Source organism: Urocitellus parryii, chromosome 7, assembly GCF_045843805.1.
Source record: "Urocitellus parryii isolate mUroPar1 chromosome 7, mUroPar1.hap1, whole genome shotgun sequence".
NCBI classification, from domain to species: domain Eukaryota; kingdom Metazoa; phylum Chordata; class Mammalia; order Rodentia; family Sciuridae; genus Urocitellus; species Urocitellus parryii.
The window spans coordinates 117,668,072-117,689,336 of NC_135537.1; the positions used below are offsets into that span (position 1 = coordinate 117,668,072).

General features: G+C 56.9%; 1 protein-coding gene across 2 annotated transcripts in view; it reads right to left on the reverse strand.

The window, feature by feature from the left end:
- Positions 1–15,523, reverse strand: part of Kcnj12 (potassium inwardly rectifying channel subfamily J member 12) — a 40,653-nt gene extending 25,130 nt beyond the window's left edge. The window contains exon 1 of one of the 2 annotated variants that reach the window (XM_026408659.2): positions 14,971–15,523. The gene's annotated coding sequence lies outside the window, so the exon portion shown is untranslated. Of the gene's footprint in view, positions 1–3,334; positions 3,355–14,970 lie in introns of those variants that run through there. The other variant, XM_026408661.2, reaches the window with a different exon arrangement.
- Positions 15,524–21,265: the final 5,742 nt, after the last annotated feature.

Consider the following 21,265-nt stretch of genomic DNA (forward strand, 5'->3'; position numbering starts at 1 on the left):
TCCACGCGGCCCCAGTGCTGTAGCGACCAACATCTACACCATCTGCAGTGTAGACAGCCAGACCTGGTCTACACGATCCACCCCGGGCCCCATCTCCTGAACCCACTTGCCTGGGCTTCACTGGCTCCTTCACTTGCAAGGAGGGTCGGGGCCCACGAAATCCCCACTATACGCAGCAGAAGAACCCCAGACTGAGGGGAGCAGCTGGCTTGGAGCCCCTCCAAATACAGCCTTCGGGCACAGCCCCCGCGGGGGCTCCTGCCAGCCCTCAGTGCTGACAGGCTGATTAGGGGGTGGGGGATCCGCTGAGACCGTGCCCCCCGCCTCGAGCAGCTGCAACTGGAGGGGTGCAGCACAAAGGGAGAGGGCCCCTGTTGAGGGCATCTGTCCCTCTGTCATCTGTCTGCCTTGGTGACCCTTTCAAGCAACTAGACTGGTCCTTCCCTGGTGGGTCCCAGCCAACAGACTGTGACCCCCAGTAAACACACACGGGTCGCCAACTCCGTGCCAGACCTGGGGGAACCCCCAGACACACGATTACACTGGGAATTGGATGGGCAGCTTACACCTGGGGGCGCTGAAGCTGAGAAGCACTGGTGGCATGACCCGGAGAAGTCACAGCAACTCAGAAAGAGAGGGAGGGAAGCTGCCCTGGACTCCTCCACAAGCCCCACTCCCAGCCTGGGTCACGGGAACCACCACCCGAGTAGGGAGACTACAGTCCCTGTGCTGCTTCTCAGGTGAGGGGCGCCCAGACCCACAGGCACAGCAATGCCAGAGCTGGGAGCCGCCCAGCCAACCCCAACCATGGGCCCCAAGCTCAGCCCTCCCCACCCACTAACCAGAGCAGATACCAGGCCTGGACGGTGACTGTAAGCATCCCACAGCGGTTGCTCAGCACGCAGCAGCCCCAACTTCCCGGGAAGGGTGGAGGTTCAGAGGTCAGAGCCAGTGCTGACCTCCAGGGGAGGGGTCACTATGGCAAGTAAAATCTGGGCTAGACACGATCCCAGGGTGCAGAGCCCAGGGCTGAACAAGGGGTGCAGGGGAAGGAGTGTGGATAAGAAGAGGCCTGAGCCCTGGGGAAGGAGCGGGAAGAGGGGGACGGAGGGTCAGGGAGCCAGGCTTCCAGGCCAGGAGGCTTTGACAGAGCCACGGGGTGAACAGTAAGGCAGGCCCAGGTGACACCCCAGGACACCAAGACCCTGTTGTGAATATTTTCAGAGACATCAAAGTGGCGAAGGTCAAGAAAAGAAGTTGGGGTAAGCCAAGGAACCCCAGAGAGGAGTTCTGTGGGCAGAGACGAGGCAGAGGCCAGAGAAAGGTCAAGAGCACATGCTCTCGAGCTGGGAGACGGCTTTCAAAGACCGATCCTCAAAAGTGATTCACAGCTACCACCTGCCCCTGCCATGCCACTCCTGGGTCTACAGCAAGACAATCGAGACAGGTGTTTAAACAAAACCATGCACGCGACTGTGCACGGCAGCCTCGGTCCCAACCGCCAAAAGGTGGAAATAACCCTGGTGTCCATCAAGTGACACGTGGACAAAAATTATGTGGGGTCTGTCCACACAGTGGTGTGCTGTCCAGCATTCTGACACACACAGTGCAACACGGGTGAACCTGGAAACCAGGACGCTACATGAAGGAAGCCAGGCACCAAGAGCCACATGCTCCATGAAATGTCCTGATTGGGAAAATCCAGATACAGAAATCAGCCTGATGATTGCAGGGAGGGAATGAAGAGGAACTGCAGATGGCTACGGGGTTTACTATTGGGGTTAGGAAATGTCTTGGGGGACTAGACAGACGTGGTCAATGCACGACATCTTGAGTCCCCTCCCCGCTCCTGAAATGTTCACTTCAAAATGGTGCATTGGGCCTTTTTTTTTTCTTTCTTTCTTTCTTTCTTTCTTTTTGGTAACAGAGATGGGACCCACAGAAGCCTTACCACGCATCTAGATCCCCAGTCCTTTTTAGCTTTTATTCTGAGACGGGGTCTTGCTAAATTGCCAAGGGTCTCCATAGGTTGCTGAGGCTGACCTTGAACTTGGGATCCTTCGGCCTCTGCCTCCTATATCTCTAGGGTGACAGGCGTGCGCCACCGTGCCCTGCCTAATAGGGTTCCTTTTATATGATATGAACTTCAACTCCCCCCTTAACAACAACAACAACAAAAAAAAAAACTGGAGATGAAGAGACACACAAAGGTTGAAGGAAATCACAGTCTGACAAATCCAAACCCAACAGTCCTCAGCAGAGCCATGGCTACCCCTGGACCAGGCCATGGGGAAGGTATGCTCGCTGCTGTAAGAACGAGAGAAGGATCATTCCTGACCACCCTAGCTGCCGTCTAGAGAAGGGTCAGTAAGAAGAGGGAGCCTGGACACAGCGGTGGCCTTGGCTATGTGAGAGGTGCCAGGCCCCGAGAGACAGCGGGGTGACAAGCCATCCTCAGGGAGGGGAAAGGCGGGTCCCAGAAGGTGAGCCGTCCCGGTGCGGCCAGTGGGAAGTCTCTTCTTTGACTTTCCCAGTGAGAGGGACGGTCACACTGTCCGGAGGGTCTGGGACCTTAAAGAGACAGGAAGGTGGTCCCCCCGAAGGGAGCTCAATTCTGGAACAGGAGGGAAGGGCAGGGTCAAAGATGACACCCCAAGCTCAGAAGCAGGCCTCCTGGCAGTGAGCAGAGGGGCCTGTGACACAGAGAGCCACCCTAGCTGCCCAGACTGTGACCGTGCTCAGGGCTTGGTACTTTTTAATTTGTGCTCCCTGGCAAGAACCTAGGGGCCCCCAAGAGGCGGATGGCTGAAGACCTCTGGGCCTCAGGCCCCAGGGACAGCTCTGAAAGGCCCTCTGAGGGTTCCCGGGGCTGGACGCCCCCCTTCCCCATGGAGGGCACAGGTGTGACAGAAGCCCCCAGAAGGCAAGCGCCCAGAGTCCGTTCCCCTGGAGGCCTTCTCTGCTCAACACCCAGCCTCTGCAGAGACTTCTGCTCAACCCAGGGATCTGTGGGGGCAGCTGCTCACCCACAGGACTGGGGATCCCCAAAGTCAAACCGTGGATGAATTCATAAGCAACCAACAACTCAACTGTCCTCCCAAGTGGCAAAGCAGCCCCATCACATCCTGGAGCATCCTGTGATACTCACTTATAGACAGATTTCTGGAAAGACAGGCCCACACTTCACCTCCACAGAACCTGGAAGCCCAGCTCTGGTGAGCAGAGGGCTCTCGGGGACATGAGACAGAAGGAAAGTCCAGGTAGGAAATGTTTATGGGGGCAACACACTCCCCAAGAGTTTTTGTAAGGGCTTTGGCCGCCACCTTCTCCCTACCTGAGTCCACAGGGCTCAAACAGTGGCCTGTCTTCTAGCCTGGCATTTGGCAAGAGAGCAGTCAACAAGACCAGCCCGCACTTGGTGGCTGAGGTCCCGAGGGGGATGGAAGGCCACAGGTCACCCAGGGTGGACATGAGCTCTGTCAATCCCTCCCCTTCTCCGGGTCTCGGTTTGTTCTTCACAGGAAGGACTCAGAGAGCCCTCTGCCATCTGCAATTCCAAAACAGTCCTCAGCCCTGGAACATATCCCGTTCCATAAGAGCCTGTTGAGGCCTGTTTCTCAGAGCAGGGAAATAAGAGGCTGCTCAGGTCCCCCAGCAAGTGGGCGACCCCCACTTCAATCCATACCAGCCTGGCCCACGCCCAGTGCGGTCACTCTAGGCCAGAGACACTCTCTGGGACAAGATGTCTCCTAGGATCCTGGGGCCAGGGGTCTCCCTCCTACTAAGGGAGAAGCCAGCCTGGCCCCGGGCCCCTTCCTGTGGGGCTTCCGGATCTGAGCTGAAATCGGGTTTGGCCACCTGCCTCCCCGAGCAGCTCCCCTCTCTCAAGTCTCTTTTCCTCGTCCAACCAGGACATTTTTTTTTTTTTTTTGAGAATTAAATGAGATAATGTTCGGGAAAGCACGGAGCACAGCGCCTGGCACAAGCAGACGCGGGGTAAACAGTCATTTTCATTATTGTATTTGGGTGCCAAATCTCAGGGAGACGTCGCGCCACTTCCTGAGAAGTAAAGGGCGCCCAGTGACACCGCGGCGTACCGAATCCACCATCAGGCATGTGCTGTGCCGGAGCCCCCAAAAATATCCTGATGGTGGCCAGGAGCCCAGGGAGAGGCAGGCGGCAGGCCAGCGCGTCACAGTGAGCCATCAAAAAAAAAAAAAAAAAAGAAACACAGGCCACCTCTAGGGGGACATGCCTGGCTGGTGGCCCAGGGAGGGGATCTGAAGGAGTAAAACCCAACCTCACCTCCCATGACTGCAGCTAACGGAGAAACTCAAAAGTCCCTGGACCCCTTAGACTCTGGGCACAGGCAGGGGTGCTGGGAAATAAGCATGAGGTCACCCCGCAAGTGGGTGACCCCCACTTAGATCCATGCCATCCTGGCCCCCGCCCAGGTCCTCTGTGAAGTGGGGCAGCAGCTCCCTGTCCCTGAAGTCAGCCACGAAGACCCCAGTAGGATGAGAAGTCTCCCCCCACCAGGAGGCAGGGACATCCCACCTGACTCCCTATGGTGGGGGGGGGGTGGATATGGAGGTCTGAAGATACCCCCCACCCTGCCTGCCAGAGAAGAAACCCTCAAGAAGATGCATTAACATGGAAAGATGTCCCACCTCTGAACCAAGAGAAAGACACTCCCCTGTGAGACCTCCCTGTCTGCAAACTGGGAGGTGGGCCGTGGCTGAGGCATACACACAAACCCCAAACCAGCACGACCCCCTTGGAGGGCACAGTGGTAACAGCTCTCAAAGTCACAAAGGCACGGCCCCTCCAACCTGGCAGGACCGCTTTTCCAGAACTTTCTGTTGGGACTGCCCAGGCACCAGGACCTAAGTGTCACAGTATTGCAGCAGCAGTATGTTAACAATAGCCTCCCCGCCAGGCTGGATAGAGACCTAGAAGTGAGTACCTCACAGTGAGGCAGGTTAACCAAACGGAAATTCAGCCTCTTCCGGAAATACCAGTCCGATTTTTAAAGCCACTTTGCTGATTGCTGTAATCATAAAAGGCGTTGTCTCCCACACCCTCCCCTTGTCCCAGGGCTGCCTGAGAACTGATTGCTCCCAGCAGCCCCACAGGGAAAGGGCCATTACTATCTCCACGACACAGAGCAGCTGGGTCATCTGCCCAAGGACGTACAGACGGTAAGTGGCACCGACCAACAAACAGAACCCCAATGGTATGTATCTCCAAGGTAGATTGCCCGAAAAGAACATTTTTCTTTCTTTTTTTTTTTTTAAGACTTTGTTTTCCCCCAGTGCTAGGGATGAAACCCAGGACCTTGCACAAGCTAGGCAAGTGCTCTACTGCTGAGCTACGCCTCCAGCCCTTTTTATTTTTATTTATTATTATTTTTTTATGAGCATGAACATTGTTTATTTTTGTTTCCGATATTTAAATCATGTCATGCTTTTTGTGAATTGCTTTCTTTTGATCTTTCTTTTTTTTTTATTTTTTTATTAGCTGCTCATGACAATGCAATGATCTTTGTTTTTAGACAGTGTCTCGCTAAGTTGCCCAGCCTGGCCTCCAAACTTGGAATCCTCCTGCCTCAGTCTCCCGAGCAGTTGGGATTACAGGAGAGTGCCACCCACACTTGGCTACTCTATTTTTCTTCGAAGAAGAAAATGTCAAGATACAGGGTGGTATTTCCAGGTAAGACCCTGTGTTGTGGGTCGACAAAAGATATGGCCACCTGGAAACCGTGAACGTGACCTGATGTAGGCAAAGGATTTTTTTTTTTTTTGCAAATGTAAATAACTTAAAGGTCCAGAGATGAACTCCCCGGAATTAGAGTGGTTCTTAAATCCCACCCAAGCATCTTTCTAAGAGAAGGAAAGATAGTCTAAGGAGAAAGCCACGAAGCTACAAGCCAAGCGTCATCGAGGACAGCCAGCAGACACTAAAAGCCAGGAGAGACCCAGAACAAATGTCTCTCAGAGGCGACAGAAGGAACCAACACTGTCCACACCAAGATCCTAAACTTCGGGCCGCCAAAACTGGAAGGCACATTTGCACAAGTTTTTGAGCCTCCTTCATCCCCAAATCCAAAATCTCAAAATGCTCAAAACTACAACATTTTTGAACCCTGACATGACACTGCAGGTGGAAAATTCCACACCATGAAACTTTGCTAAATCATAATAAAATTATTGAAGATATTATGTAAACCTACTTTCGGGTGATGCGCCTAGGACGTACATGAAACACATCCATGCATGCTTAGATTCTGGGTCCCTTCCCCAAGACATCTCATTATGTATATGAATATATCACAAATTTTTTTTAAAAAACTGAAATATTTCTCATCCCAGCATTTCAGATAAGAGATGTTCAACTTGTTCTGTTTTTGTTTTTAATTTTTTTTAAATTTTTTAGTTGTAGTTGGACACAATACCTTTATCTATTTATTTCTATGTGGTGCCGAGGATCGAACCCAGGACCTCGCATGTGCTAGGCGAGGGCTCTACCGCTGAGCCACCATCCCAGCCCTCAACTTGTTCTGTTTTGGGCCCCCAGAGTGGTGTCATGGCTGACATAGCCACAGGAAAACTGACACAGGGTCAAGAGTGCTCCTGCTGTCACTGCCTGGACCCGGCTGACTGTCCCTCCAGACTCCTGCCCCTGGATCCTTCCCCCCTCCCCCAGACACAACATCAGGCATGTGAATTTGTTCAGCCCATTTTTCTCTCGTGTTCCCATTTCACAGGTGACACACTAAAGCCCATCCTTAAGCCACAGCCCCCAGGGCTCCCGCACCCCACCCCTACCCTGTCCTCCCAATTTCCTCCCTATGTACCCTAGCTCCACTTGGGGTGTCCTCACCTAGCTACAGCTGGCTCTGAGGCCACCAGGAGGCAACAGGGTCGGGACAAGCCCAGAGCCTGGTCATCGGGTCCTGGTGCTACAGGGCCAGGGCATCTGCTGTGGGGTCAGAGCCAAGACCCCTAAATGGACGAAGCTCTGCTCATCAGACCCAGGCCAGCCCGCTCCCAGCAGAGGAAAGGAAGAGGGCAGGCATCAGGGTGCCAGTCCTCTGCCCCTGCATCCCCAGAGGGGGGCTTGGGTCACGCTAAGACGGCGGCACAGGTTCCTGGGGACGCTCCCTGAGATGATCCTCAAATCTCCCGTGGCCCACGGAGGGACCTGGCTGCTCTGTCTGGCAGGTGCTCTTGACAGCTTGAGACCCAGCGGGGTGAAGGGATGGCGTGGCTGAGCCTCCCGCCACACAGCAGAGAGGCGCAGGGAGGAGAGGAAGCCGCCCTGCCCCGCCCTGTCCGGCCCTGCCCACGGAGCCAACGCACTCAGGGGGGGAGGCTGGTGCCCATGTCGCAAATGGAGAAACTGAAGCTTGAAGAGCAAGAGCACGAGGGGGTCATTATCACCTCCCCCCAGAATCAGGGCATCAGAGTCTTCCTGAGTAGGAGCCCGGTTCTTCTCAAATCATTCCTTCGGGGATGACAGGGTGGCCGAACAGGAGAGAGGCACAGTGATGCGGGTCTCCCAGAAGATGGGGGGGGGGGTGACCCTCCTCAGGACAAAGGATCTTCATCTGAAGACCGTGGAGAAGCCGGCGATTCTCCCTCTGAGAGGTCAAGGGCACCAGAGAAGCAAAGAGTCTATCTGGAGAAGTGGTGGGTGCTCCCCCCTTGGGAATCCAAGTGGGGGGCTCACTCTGCCCTAAGAGGAAGCTGGACTCACCCCCTAAGTTCCACAGCCTCAAAGGAATGGGACCTGCGGGGGGGTGGGGGGCCTGGGGGCTTGACAGCAGCAAAGAATGGCTACTGGGCAAGATTAGAAACTGAACTCCCAGACGCCCCCTCCAAACCCAGAATTCTAGGAATGGAGCCAGGGGACCTTCGAAATTGCGAGTGGGATCTGAGAAAGGAGGTATCTAGGCAAGGAGTCAGCACCCCTCCTGGTGCTAAGATGCTCCAGTTCTGCAGTTCAGGTTGCCTGTCTCAAAGCCGCCAAAACTCTACAAAGAATCCATGAGGCATGAACTTCAGTGGCTCGGCGCACATTCAAAGACTCCACAACTAGGATTCTGTGATCCAGGGACTCGGTGACTCAGCCCACAACCCATATGCAAAGAAGACGGGATGAGAGCCGTGGGTCCATCAGGCATGGGGACACCACACAGTCAGGGGACACAGTGGCATGGATGGGAAGGAAGGAAAGAAGGGAGGAGGGAAATTAGCTTGCTTATATGCCTCCTTCACATACTAACATTTGCACAAAAGCCCTGAGAAAAATCCAGAAAGTTCTCTAATGATGGTCCCCTCAAGAACACAAAGCTTTTTTTTTGGAGGTGGGGGGAGTGAGAAACAGAATTTGAGAAGGAGAGGTTCAATTTCCACCCTGCCGATGGTTAGATGCTTAACCAGGAGCATGCAACCCTCCTGCAATTACAAACTGTAATAAGTGACACAGGATTATGGGCACATCTGTGCTTCTTCCTGAGTTGGTTTACTTGTCCATTGGAACCTCCTTCACCCACCGAGACACCAGCCCCACGAGGGCTGGGGTGGGGGGGCTCTTGTGCACTGCCACATCCCCTGACTCCTGGCTGAGGACGAAGCACATAGCAAGATCTCAAGAGCTATTTGTTGTAAACACGAATGATGCTAAGATGTGACCTCCTCGGGCCCCACAGCACAGACATGTGATAAGGCAAGACTTCTAGGATTCTCTGGGAAGGGAAGGGAGAGGCCGGAAAGAACAGAGATGCCCTGTAAGAAGGGTGTGTTCCCTGAGTTTGCTGCACCCCAGCCCTACCTAGGCCCTATTTCCATATGGCTGAAGCTAGGACCTCTCCAAAGCCCCATCCATGAGCATTCGTCACCTGCCTCAGGACTCCAGCACCCCCGAAGCCCCAGGTGTCCACCCTGTCTCTGCCCTCCAGGTGACCCATGAGGTCCCCACCCCCCCCACCCCGCTCCCCCCTGAGCCCTCTACAGCTCCATACAAGCCTGGAGTGGGAGTCTGGCCTTGGCCTGGAACCAGGAGCCCAGAGGCAGAGGGTCGGGGCAGGGGGTGGCGCTGCTGCTGTCACCCAAAATGCCAGCTGCTGGCAGCGATTTATTTTTGCTTTAAGTGCTGGAGAATTGCAGGGCTGCAGCCGCCAGCTCAGGGGGGCCCAAGCTGCAGCTGGAAGGAGGAGGAGGTGGGGTGAGGGGCCCGCCCCGGACCTACAGCTCCTTCTCAACCTCCCTGGCCCCAGTCTTTCAGCCTCCTTGACTCCCGGTCACACACCAGCCAGCACCTCCCTGTCTCCAGGCGCTCCCCCACTTCAAGTCTCCAAACAGCTGCAAGGAGGCCGAGCAGGGTGAAGTTCCTACCTTGCTTCTCATGAGCTGTGCAACCTTGGGCTGCGGCTCTCCCTCTCTGGCCTCGGGGTGCTCCAGATTTCACAAGGGAGGTGGTGTCATTGTCACACATACACTCCCCAGGATACCCATTCAGGGGTGGGAACACAGAGAGCTGCAAATGGCTCTGGTTCTCCCATTTCCTGGTCCGTCTTCTGTGTCCAGGTGAACTCCAGGAGCTGATGACCTGTCCCTGCACACCTGGCTGAGCTGGGCTAAGTGGCTCACCACTAAGTGGCTCATGTTGGAAACACCAGCCCTGTCTTTTCAGAGGCCACCAAATAGGAACTCACCAGTGTGCATCCGGGTCTCTTGACAACCAGGAAGCTGCTAACGTTGATCAGTGCCAATTTTAAAAAATTAATATACACATATGATATACAATACATGTGTGTGTGTGTGTGTGTGTGTGTGTGTGTGTGTGTGTGCCTATGAACTTGGGTGGTGTGTCCAAAAAGAGGCTGGAAAAGAAAAGTCAAGTGCACTGACACAAAACACACACCGCCAGAAGTGTGAAAATGCTGATCTGGGCGAGGAATGGAGACCTCACCCCCCCCCAACCCCACCTCCTGAGGCCTCCATACATTTTTATGATTTGTACGGAAGGAAGCTAAGATTCACTGATTTAAAAAAAAAATCGGCTGAAGGTTGAGAGGTGCGCCTCCCCGGGCCTCAGTGCACTTAGATCTGCAATGGGAACGGCCTCTGCCCCTTCTTGCAGGGTTGGGGCAGGGACACGGTGAGCTGGAAGCAGGCCAGGTGCTGGGGACGTGAAGAAGCTCAGAACTTGCAGCCAGTGAGGGCACCGATACAAAGAATTCAGTCCAGAAGAGAAGCTTGACATAAACCCAACTCCCTCTCCCCAGAGCCGAACAGACGGTAGGCCAAAGGCCCGGAGAGAAGGCCTGAATCTCGGCTCTGCCCTGGACAAGTCTATAGTTCTGGAGCAGTGATGTCATCCTTCTGAGGCTCAGTCTTCTCCTCTGCAGAATGGGCAGCAATTCTAGCTACCATGGCTCCTGAGCATTTGCAGGGTGTTAGGCATGATGCATGTCTGATGCAGCCCATTCCACCCGATGTGTTTACTGAGCACCTACTATACACGGGAGGGCAGGCCCTGGGGATGGAGCTGAGGGGGAACGGCAGAGTCGAGGAGTCTGTATCCCCAGGGGAGGCAGACAATAAACAAGACAAAATGTATTGAAGCAGGAGGCATGAAGAGAAAAGCAGAGCAGGAGGGAGGGAATATGGGGTGAAGGAGGCCGGTCAGTGAGGCCTTAGAGAGGAGGTAGCATTTGGACTAGACCTGAAGGGCAGGAAGAAGTAGAGATCTGGAAAAGAGTGGCCCAGGCAGGGGGAACAGCATAGGCCATGGCCCTGAGGTAGGTGTGAGCCTCGTCTGTTGGAGGCTCAGCAAGAACAAATGGAAGGAGAAAAGGTGGTGGGGGGAACCCAAGCTGGGATGGAGGAAAGGCCCTGACACCCAGAGGTCATCAAGAACATAGTAGGTGCTCAAGTAACCATGTTCTGGCGGAAGCCTCTCTGCTCCGTACCATTGCTACCATGTCTCGTTTGCTCTGTGACCCCTGCCTGAACCTGAGTCCTTCAAAGAAGCCCAGGCCACCGGTGAAGGGTGCAGAGGGGCTTCTGCTGCCCAAGGCCTGCAGGAGAGGTTGGGGGCTTTTCCAGGCAGGATTCGGGAGGCTGTGCTCCACCGACTCGAGGAGCAGCCTTAAGGCCCAGCCAGGGCAGAACTGCTCCCTGGAGCACTAAGAGGGGCACTCCAGCTCCTGGTTAGCAGTGCCACAGAGCACTGTCCAGTGCCACAGGGCGGGAAGCTAAGGGGGCCCTGGGCCAGGGTCTGCAAGATCCTCGCACCCTCATTTCTGCTGAGACCACCCCCCCCCCTGGCCCTCAGAGGTACACACACCAAAGCTCACATTTCTACTTCCCCATCCCTGGTAATCTCAGGGGCCCTCCTGTGGCTGGGGCCTCGGATCCACTGCACAGTCAAGAAACCGAGGCCAAGAGAAGCGAGGCCCAGAGAAGTGCATCTCCCTCACCCCACCTCCTCCCTGGCACTACTTCCCTCGAGTCTCCCTCCCACAGGGTGAGAGCCATTCATTCAACAGCCATGTATGAAGCACTTCTGTGTATGCTGGACACACTGCACAGGGGACCACGGGGCACTTCACCCCCAGAGCACGTGCCTCCACAGTTGGTGTCAGACCAGCCAAGCCAGAGTCACTGAAGCATCTTTGGACATTTACTGAGCACCTACTATATGCCAGGCCTTCACGAGGTCCTGAGGATGAAGCTCTCTGGGGACTGGAAGGGCAGGCCCCCAGGGCCTGTGTGGGACCTTCCTCGGGGGGCAGGTAGCTAAAGCCAGCCTGGTCCATAAATACCCCTGGGTGGGGTGTCTGCTGAGCAAGGAAGAGTAAGGTCAGTGCCTAAGAAAGTTCCAGGACTCTGGGTCAGAGGCTCACAGCTTCTGGCCCCTCCAGAGCCTCCTCAGCCTCCAATCCCATCTGTAGAATGAAGCTAATGCCACCCTCTGCACTGGCAAGCCATTAGGAAATTAAATCAACTAGCAGAGCGCTGGGCCCTCAGCCAGTGTGCCCAGTAAGGGCTCTGGTCCTGCCTGAGGCCCGGCTCCTCCGGAAAACCCACCTGCCCCCACCCAGTCCCCCCACCCCCAACCCCATGGCTCCTCTTGAAGCCTCCGGCAGCCCTGCCCGCGGCCCAGTTTCCAGGCGGCTAGCTTTCATCTGCAGCCTTTCCCTCTGCAGGCTCCCTACCACGCTGCCAATCCCCCACAGCAGCCTCTGTGGGGCCCAGCCCACGCCCACCACACCTTCCGGACGGCCGGCCCAGCCTCCACCCCTCCTGCTGCCCACAAGCTGCCCCCCTCCCAGCCTCTCCCTGGTGCCAGCCGTGGCAGGGCTCCAGCAGCAGGCCCCAGGGGACAGGCAGGTGTGCCCATGTGTCACTCACAGGAAAGCCCTGGCCAAGTCTCAGCCACAGGCACCAGGTGCACCTGTCAAAGGGAGGGCCCAGCCCAGAGTTCCTGGGCACCTGGGGGCTGAGGGGGACCGCTGGGCGAGCATAGAGGTGCAGCAGCAGCCTCTGCCGCAGGCCTAGGAAGGACCATAAAGGTTACTAGGAGTGACAACACAGTCACTTTCGCCCCCCCTACCTGGTGCCAAGGCCTCCAGGTACCATGCATGGTGTTGCCAACTGTGGCCCAGGGCACCAGAGGCCTGGCCAGAGAAGAGGAAATGGCACACAGGCCGGCTGGCCCAGTGCTGTATGCAGCACTGCAGGGTGCTGCTGTCCCCGATCCTGGGGTTACTATTATCACCACTGTTGTTATTATTTCACTGCTTTGGGGCCACCTAGTGCCACCCGTCCTTCTTGGAGCAGACTTGGGGACAGGGATACAGTAGCCCCCGGGGCAGGAAGGCTGGCAGGGCAGCCCCAGGCCAGGAGAGAGCTACCTGAAGGTTTGTTTCAACCCAACCTGCTGCAAGGCTTTGGGCAACAGCTTCTCCAGCACAGCTCAGCCCTCTGAACATCCCTCCACCAGGTATACACCTGGAGGGACCCCTGCCTCAGTCACCAGGTGGCCCTGTGGAGATCTGACATGGCACTCGGGCACAGCCAGCATCCAGAGAGAGCCAGACAAGGGGAGACCCTGTCCCCTTCCCCAAGAGAAGACTCTTTCTCTTCCGAGCGGAGGAAGGAGCTCAACTATGCTCTCACCAGGGAGGGGAACAAGGAGGTGATCTGAAACTTGGGTTTCCCTTCTTCTAGGCTTGGGCCAACTCTCAACATTTAGAGAGCGCCTACTGTATGTGCACAGCAGTGCCCTAAAGGAGCAGAGAGCCCTCCCGTGTGGTCCAGCACACTGGAGCCCACCTCCCTGTGGGCAAGGATGCTCAAGCTCCTCCCCCTTCACACCATGCTCTCTCTCAAGAGGCCTGGCCCCACCTGATGCCAGCCCTCCCAGGGTACCCCCCCTCCGCGGCAGCCAACCTGAGGTCCCCTAGCTGATGGGAGGGGCCACCAGAAAACTGCGATATAGACTATAATGAGAAGTCTCTTTGGAGGTCCCTGGCAGACAAGGAGGGGGCTCTTCTGGGAATACAAGAGGGAGCACTCCTCCAAAAGACCCCAAGTCTCTGGTGCTGAGCTGTCTCTCTCCTGCCACATGGCGGCGGTCCAGGGTGGAGCTTCGGGTGAGAAAGGGGCTGTCAACGTGCAACCTAGCGCAAAGTGAGGCTGGGGTCCGGTCCCGGGTGGGGGGGTCAGCACCCAGGGGCTGGCCTTTGCTGGCACCTCAAGGAGGGAGCCAAGGGTAGGCCGGAGGCTAACGCCTTCTGGGTTCGCACCTTCGAGGAGGCGGCTGCCGATTTCAGCGGCGTGTGGGCGCCTTGGCGCTCCCGGGAGACAGAGCCTAGGAACCCAGGTTCGGAGACGCGGATGTAGGGGAGCAGGAGGTCCCCCAGCGCTTTATAGCAAGGCTCAGACTTGGGCACAGGGGAGTGAAGAAGAAACTAGAAATGGCCCCAGGCAGCACCACACTCCTGGAGGGGTACGCCCCCTGGGAAACGGGAAGGGGATGGCTCCAAGTCTCCACAAGTCCGGGCTGCAGGGAGGTAGAATCTCCCAGAAGGGGAGGCCACCACCAAAGAAATACTTTCCTGTGACCCCATTCGTAACACAGGTTTTTAAGACACTCACATGACATGTGCACAGAGGCACAGACACCGCCAAGGCCTCCAATCGCATTGGAAGACCCCCCCCCCAAGGCGCTTCCCAGCCCAGTTGTCACTTGCCTTGAGCCGCTGAATCCCCTTCCAGCTTCCCCCCCCCCCGCCCCAGGGCACTTAGAGCAGGCATGCACACCCAGGAGGGACCCTCAGCCCTGAAGCCCTGCGGGCTTCTCCAAAAGCAGAACGAACCTCTGGCTGAGAACCATTTCCAGAATGTTTTTACTCCATGAGAGCACAAGAGACGGAAAGAGAAACGACTTCAAGGACCCCGCTGGCATCCAGCTGGGAACGCCCCAGAGGCCAGCTCCTAAATCCCACGCGCCCTCTCAGTGGCCCCACCTTGACGGTAGGGTCTCTAGGAAGGTCACGCCTGGAGAGACCAAAGCCAGCGCGCCAAAGTAGCTCCTCCAGCTCCTTTCTGAGCCCCCCCACCTCATGCAAACCGGCCAGAGGGGTCCGAGGCTCCTCAAAGTTTTCCGGAGCGCCCCCCGGGACGAAGGTTAGCCCGGAGCAAAGTTCCCTGGTGGCGGTAGCCCGGAGACATGGCAGAGGAAGAAAAGCTCGCAGTCAGCATTTCCTCCGATGGTTCACCAAGGGAGGAAAAAAAAAAGATGAAAAAAAAAAAACGAGAGCGAGGAAGAACCCTCCTGCCCCACCTTCCCTGTTGCTGCACCGCCTCGTGCGCACACCGGGCCGGGAAGGAGGCCTGCGGGGAGCTGGGGGCCGGGTTCCTGGGGGGGTCCGTGCGCCTGCGGCCACACACTTACCTCGGTCAGTAGCCCGGGCGCGGCGCGCTCCGCGTCCTCCGAGCTCCGGGCGGCCGTTCCTGGCCCCGGCTGCCGCTGCGCTGGCTGCATCGCCGCCGCCGCCGCCGCCGCCGCCGCCTCCTCCTCCTCAGGGCAGCCCCCGGGGGTGCTCCATGCCGAGGGGCGCGTCCGTCCCTGACGCGGATCGCCGGGGTCTAGCCACGGGTCGGGGGCGCGCGCCTGGACGGCGCCCCCGGCCGCGGGGCACTCGCTCGGGCCAGCGCAGCTGGCGTCGGTCCCTCAGTCCCGCTGTGAGCGCGGCCGGTCCACCCCCTCCCCCGCCGGCTGTTATCTGATCTCGGGCAGGGCCCGGCGCGCTCCCCTACGCCCCGGGAGTCCGGCACCTCCCGCGCGGGCTTCAGCCGTGCCAGGCCCCCCTCCCCCGGCTACCGTTCCCAGGGAGGCGGCCGCAGCGGCCGCAGCGGCGGCGTGGCCCGGGGAAGACGGGGAGCGAGGAATGGAGGCGAGGAGGCGGCGGGAGGCAGAAGCTCGGCGCGCACCCAGCTCCGCGCCCCGCTGCTACCGTTGCCCAGCTCGGCAACTCGTCTAACTCTCCGCCCAGAGCACGCCCGCCCTGCACCGCGCTGCTGCTGCTGCTGCTGCTGCTGCCCCCGCCCACCACGGCCCTGGCCTGGCCCTGCGCCCCCCTCCTAGCCCCAGGATGCCCCCCCTCACACACACACACTCCGCCAGCCACTTGCGCACTGGGACGCGCGCGCGCACACATACACACACACACACACACACACACACACACACACACAGGCACATCCTCCCGGGGACAAGCGCACCACACACAGGTGCACGGCGAGCATACACACACAGGCATACATACACAGGCAGGGGAATCTTGAACAGGAGCGCACACAGCCAGACACACAAGCCCAGGCATCGCGTCCACACACGAAAAACATGTCCTGACATGCGTGATGGTCGCAGGTACACAGGTGCATACACACTTGCACGTGCACACAAATGGCGGTGTCTACACATGTGCACCCATATACATAGCTAAACTCGTGCACTCTTCACATAATCCTTTAGCTTTGCACACCAAGCACACACATTCACGCACATACCACCACCACCTCCTCTTAATGGCATATCTCCCCTCCCCATCCTGTGCTCAGTTTGGCTTCTCCCATTTCCTGCTTTCTCCTCTGTGTTCCTCCCCCCTGCCCTCTCTCGGCCAACTTGACCGTGGTGTGACCCCCCTCCTCTGGCCCACCCCTGTCTGGGAGGCTCAGGCTTCCTCCCCAACCTGTCCCCAGGCGCCCTGCCCTCTCAGCCTCCTGGGGCCTATTGTCTGAGCCTCACATCTCTCTGCCTCCTGCAGGGCCCAGGCCTTTCATCCTGGCAGACAGACCAGCCCGGCTGGGCCCTGACCCAGGGAAACCCCATTTTATCACTGGCCTGAACCCCAGCTCAGCCCAGGGGCCAGAGAATTGGGCTGGGGAGGCAGGGTCTAGGCCCAGAGCACAAATCTCAAAGGGCTCCTAGGCCCCCCTCAGCCTCCAGCTTCCCCTTTAATGTGAAATATAATTATGTGTCTGCACAGCGGGGAGACTGGCTGCAGGATTCTAACCAAGGAGGATGGCTCTCTGGCCTCCGCCCAGATTGCTGGCAGGCAGCTCAGTGCAGAGCCGTCTGCAGGCTCCCCCAGCCCAGGGCTGTGACCCAGGCTCTTCACCCAAGGCCCCACAGTCATCTGGAGCACTCACCATCCTCAGGCTGTGCTGTGTTTGAAAATCCCACTTCTTCCACTGACAAGTTGGAGGCAAGTCACTTGCCACTCAGGGCTTCAGTTTCCCTAGGGTCAAGCGAAGATCCGGGGAATCCCTGTCTTATGGAGCCGGAGCGAGGGCTAAAGGAGATCAGTATACATAAAGTGCTCAGCATGGTTCTGGGCTGGGTAAAATGGGCTGAGGTCATTGGGTGCTCAGCTCTGTGCAAAGGACCTGACTAGTTTTACACCATCCCTTTGACCCTCTGGGGTAGATACACCCTCATTGCCACATTTTACAAATAAAGAAACTGAGACCCTGCCTTACCAGTGGAGAGAAAAGAGATATCCTGGGGGACTTGGCCCCAACACCCCCACACCTGCCCTGGACAACCACACCATGTCCTGGCTTCCTCCTCCTCCTCCTGGGACACCAGACTCTCAAGAGACCAAAAGCTCTCAGGAAAAGTTTTCCCTTCTCCTTCCAAGTGTCCAAGGAAGGAAATGACTCAGTTCCCACCCTTCCCTGCCCCAATGTCCAGAAGAGGGCCAAAGGTTGGGGGGCAAGAAAATGAGCAGACACACTCTAGGGGCTCCTCTGGATCTAGGATTCTGATAACTCCTGGGACCGGGGGTGAGTCTAGGATGTCATCAAGCCTCCATAATCAATATGCATGAACGCACACCTCCGCGTGCAGGAGTGCACACACATACACACACACCCCTCCCACCCAGTCGTTCTCCAAGATGGCCCATGGGAGGCAGGTGGAGGGGTCTTCTTCCTGGGCCCCCTTTTCAGACTCATTTCACAGAAAGAGCAAGTGTCTTGCCCCAGGTCAGCCAGCGAGGAATGCCCCAGGAGAGAAGCAAACCAAATGGTCCAGGTCACTGCCTTTAGTTCTCACACCTTACCCTCCCAACCCACTTGCAAGGTTGGAGTTCAATTCTTAATCACCCACGGCTGTTGTGGGTCCTCTGCCAGGGTTAGGGGCACCAACCTCCCTTTGAGGAACATTCCCATGTTCCAGACGCAGAGACTGAGGACCAGGAGGACAGACACACGGGCAGGCCTCTAATCAGTGCACACACCTGCACTGGTGGGCTCCACCTGTGGGCAGAAGGGCTCATGACTTCCCCCTGCAAGAGCAGAGGCATGCCGCCTGTTTCCCGTTGAGCTAGAAGTGTTTGAGAGTGTCCCAAGGTGGACCCACACCCCAGCACTGCCCCTCCCAGGAGACAGCCCTTGGATACATCCCTCCCCACTTCCTTCTCTGTAAACTTGGGGTGGTAACAGCCCCAGCAATAAGAATAATAACCCTCCCACACACACAACCAGAGGAGGAGCCAGCGAGATGGGCCTATGCCGGGTGTCCTGTGGCACTGCCTGGCGCCCAACTGTCCCTTAACCTGAAATTCCCCTTCTTCTCCTACAGGGAAGGAGCTGCCCCAGGACATGGATGTTGTCAAGGTACCTCCCAATCCTGTCCTCAATGCATGAGCAACAAAGGTATGCCAGGCGAGCGTCCCTAGAGCCACAGTCCGGGAGGTCAGAGGAGCCCCTCCTATCATTTTTGATCTCTCCATTTTGAGGACAGTGAGGCTTACCCAGTGGCTCCCAGAGAGTGCACTGTGCACAGCAGGGTCGGAGCCTCAGCTCTCTATGCTGCAATGGCCAGTTCTCTTTTTCTTTTTCTTTCTTTCTATTTTCCTTTCTGGTTTTTTTTATTGTTTGTTTGTTTTTGTTTTTGTTTTTGTTTTTTTTCATACTAAGGATTGAACCCAGGAGCACTCTAACCTGAGCTTCCTCTCCAGCGCTTTTTATTGTTTGATTTTCTTTGGAGACAGGGTCTCATTAAACTGCCGACTCTGGCCTCCTGCCTCTGCCTCCGGAGTTGCTGGGATTACAGGTGTGTGCCATCATACCTGGCTAGCTGCTGGCTCTTAGGGTAGTCACATCTTCATAAAACGCCACTGCTTTTGTGTTACGCATAAGTCAAGCATTCGCTATTATCAACTGAGATGCAGAACCCAGATGACCCCTGCCTGGTATCTCTCCTCAGCCAGCCAGACAGCTGCACCTACCTAGTGCTCCCCAAGAATGCTTCCTGCAGAGAGATGCAGGATTTCTCCCGCCTGCCCTAGACCAGGGCCTGGACTCCGCACTCGGGGCCTCTCCTGGCCAGCAGAAGACCATCAAAATGCGAATTGGGTCTGAAAGTCAAAATCTCCCAGGCTGGGGACCTGCCACTCTCAGGACACCCAGGGCCCTGGGACTCCCTCTTCCAGACTCACTGGCTGGCCATGCAGGCCGGCTACCAGCTGGGTCTCAGCACCCACTGACTATGCGGGGTCAATAATGTTGTTTCTTGGAATCATCCTTCCTTTAGAGCAGCTAGTTCAGCCAGCTCCCCTGGAAGAGATCTGTCCTACCTCTGGGGCTCATCTACTCCACAACTCTGCTCTGCTCCGATGGTGACTGAGGTGTCAAGTTCAATGTTTCTCTCTCCCCTTGGCCCATCAGCTCTTGGAGGACAGAGACAGGTCCCTGGGCGCCGCCCAGGGTTCAGCACACCATGGGTGTGTGATCAGTGTCTACAGAATGAGAATGGCAGACGCGTGCATGAATGGATCTCCTCTGCTGAGTTCTTGCAGCCGTGCCTCCCTGCACCTGTACTATTGTAGACCCGCACTTGACCCTGTGTGAAGTCACAGTCTAGCTGTCAGCACAAAACTTGCAGGTGGCCAGGGTCGGAGCCTAACCCTCTTTCTCAGTGCTTACCCTGCCAGAGAGACCTGGGTGCTGGCTGGTTCCAGAATACACATTTCTGTTCTGAGCCCAGGGCAGGAAGCCCAGAAGGGCAGGGTTGCATTCCACTTAAGCTCCACCCACCCCAGGGGGGGGTCAAAGGCCAGTTGAGCTGGAAAGAAAGGTTCCCAGCTCTCTTCTAGTGACAAGAAGCCACAAAGCAGAACCCAGGCCTGGTAGCTCTACCCACAGCCCGGTCTCTTTCCTTAGCACCATTTGTCCCAAGACAGTCTGTGATGATAATGACCAAAACTGATGGTGACAATGGCCCATACCAGCTGTGCTCTTGGCATGTGCTAGGCAACACACAGGTGGGAGTGATTGCCGAGGGAAGACAAGGGCCCTGTCCCCAGAGATGCTGTGGGGGTGGGGGGTGGGGGTGGGGGAGTGGCTAGGACCTTGCAGGCAGTCACACAGGCGTGCACATCCACCCCTCCCCCACCCAGGTGCCCGAAGGCCCCAGGCTGACCCTGAAGCATTGATCTGAGGCGTGCAGAACTTCAGGAATGATGGCAGCCCGGGGAACAGGACACTGAGTCCCTCCCGCCCCTCCCCGCCTGCCGGAAGCAGGCATTGATCAGCTCTGGGAGCTGGCGCTGACTGATTCCCTGGTGCTGGGCTCTGACAGTCCCTCGGCCTACCTCTCCTCCCAGGCTCCTCCCCTGGAGCTCTGGCTTTGAGGAGGATGCTCTCACGGTGGCCAGGCAGGCAGCAGGGGGCCAAGTAGAAGGCCAAGACTTTCCATCGGGCTCCATCCTGCATCTCCTGGGCATCAGGAGGGTCTGGATTTTTAGGATTTTGTCCAGGCTGGGCAACTTTCAGAGGTGTCATGGGTCCCAAGTCCTGCCATTGTTTAGGCCCCCCTCTTCTGAGAACCTTACTCTTGGGGATCTCACCCACTCCTCCGACCCCATACCCTGCAATCAAATTGTCTCCTGTGGGCTTGGGGCCATCCCCAGGCCCAAGGGGAAGAAGTGACCGAGGCCTGGCAGTAGGCATCACAATGATTGGTTGAATGATACATTCTCCAAACAGCGAGAGATTCAGCCCTAGGACTTTGGTTGGATCTGCAGGAAAAGGAGGCGTTTTACTTCCCAGAGCTGCTAGAGTGGTGGAACGGAGCCTCGGGGACACCTCTGCCCCCACGTTGGGTGAACCCACCTGACATGAACCCACCCACTCAGAGGGAAGCAGAGCTGATACTGAGAGAAGCAAGATTCCAGCCCCATCTTTTGAGTCCCATAGATCTACCCCCTAGACCTTTGGTCATGAACCCAACAATCCTGGTTTTTTGTTTTGTTTTGTTTTGTTTTTTAATATTTATTTCATAGTTTTCGGTGGACACAACCTCTTCGTTTTATTTGTAGGTGGTGCTGAGGATGGAACCCAGGGACCCGCGCATGCCAGGAGAGCGCGCTGCCGCTGGAGCCACCTCCCCAGCCCCATCCTGTTTTTAATTTAAGAAATTTCCAGTAACCCAACCCTCAAGGGGCTCCTGGTGGAGGCCACAGAGAGTAAAAAGACCAAGGCCTCCAAAATATCCCTGAAGCTTCCCCAAAACCTCTTTCTTCTTCTAGAACAGGGCGCTGAAGCACGTGGGGACCAGAGATGGGGGTCCAGGCGGAGGGAGGTCTTCCCCTCTCCCTGCCCCCTTTCCATTCTGTCTCCTCCCCTAAAGGGACAGAGCTTCCAGGAAGGCGGGCCAGGCCTGCAGGCCCCAGGAGGAC